Source organism: Myotis brandtii, unplaced genomic scaffold (genome assembly GCF_000412655.1).
Source record: "Myotis brandtii unplaced genomic scaffold, ASM41265v1 scaffold188, whole genome shotgun sequence".
In the NCBI taxonomy this organism is placed as follows: domain Eukaryota; kingdom Metazoa; phylum Chordata; class Mammalia; order Chiroptera; family Vespertilionidae; genus Myotis; species Myotis brandtii.
This window is the reverse complement of record NW_005356985.1, coordinates 595172-596009: the sequence shown is the minus strand read 5'-3', so window position 1 is coordinate 596009 and position 838 is coordinate 595172. Positions and strand designations below refer to the sequence as shown.

Sequence of the window (838 nt, the reverse complement as noted above, 5' to 3'; positions counted from 1 at the left end):
AGGGAGGGAGGGTGGGCAGGGCAGAGGTGAGGCATTAAGCTCCGAGCTGGGGATGGCAGCCGGTGGTGGTGTTTGTCTTTCTGAAAGATTGCTGCTCTGGCTCCGTGCGGAGGGGAGGCCGGAGCAGAGGAAGCCGGGGTAGGTGCAGCTTCCCAGCCGCGTGACCTCGGGGGAAAGACCGCACTTCCTGTGCCTCCCTCGGCATCTGAGAATCGCACAGAAACCGCCTGTCTCCAGGGTTAGCACCCCAGCCCTGGGCTGAATGAGGCCCCAACCATGGAGCTGCTATGAGTGTTAGTGCGATTTCCAGGTCTCGATGCCTCAGAGCTGAGAAGCTGGGCAGGAGAGAGAGAGAGAGAGAGAGAATTCAGACCGAATGGACAGATGGGTGAGGAGCAGCAAGTGGGCAGGAGCCCGAGGGGGAAGAGGAAGACACGGTCACAGCTGGGGAGGTGGACGCCAGCAGTGTGAGCCGCGGTGCAGACACGGCGTGCAGTCCCTTCGGGCCACATGGCCCGCTGCACCAGCCCCACCTCCTGCATTTGCCCATCACTGCCCGTGCCGAGCCTCCATGACTCCTCTGCACACGTTCCAGCTCCACAAGACCTGCGACGTCTTTTGTCAAACGAGGTGCACTTGGTGGTTTTTCCCAGGAGTCATTTCTTCCAAAGCGTTTCATTCATGCTTTTCATCCTCCCAGATGCTGAACAGCGTGAAAGCCGTGCAGGCCATGTGCTCCCGGGAAGTTACCTCTGGAACCCTCACCACGGCCCAGACCCGCGGGTGGACAGGACGGGCCCGCCCACTGGCTGGTGGGGAACCCGGGTGAGCCGAGGGG

General features: G+C 61.8%; 1 protein-coding gene across 1 annotated transcript in view; it reads right to left on the bottom strand.

Moving 5' to 3' along the window:
• The window catches only part of EVC2 (Ellis van Creveld syndrome 2), a 64576-nt gene that overhangs the window by 7724 nt on the left and 56014 nt on the right, over positions 1–838 (bottom strand). The window lies entirely within an intron of this gene.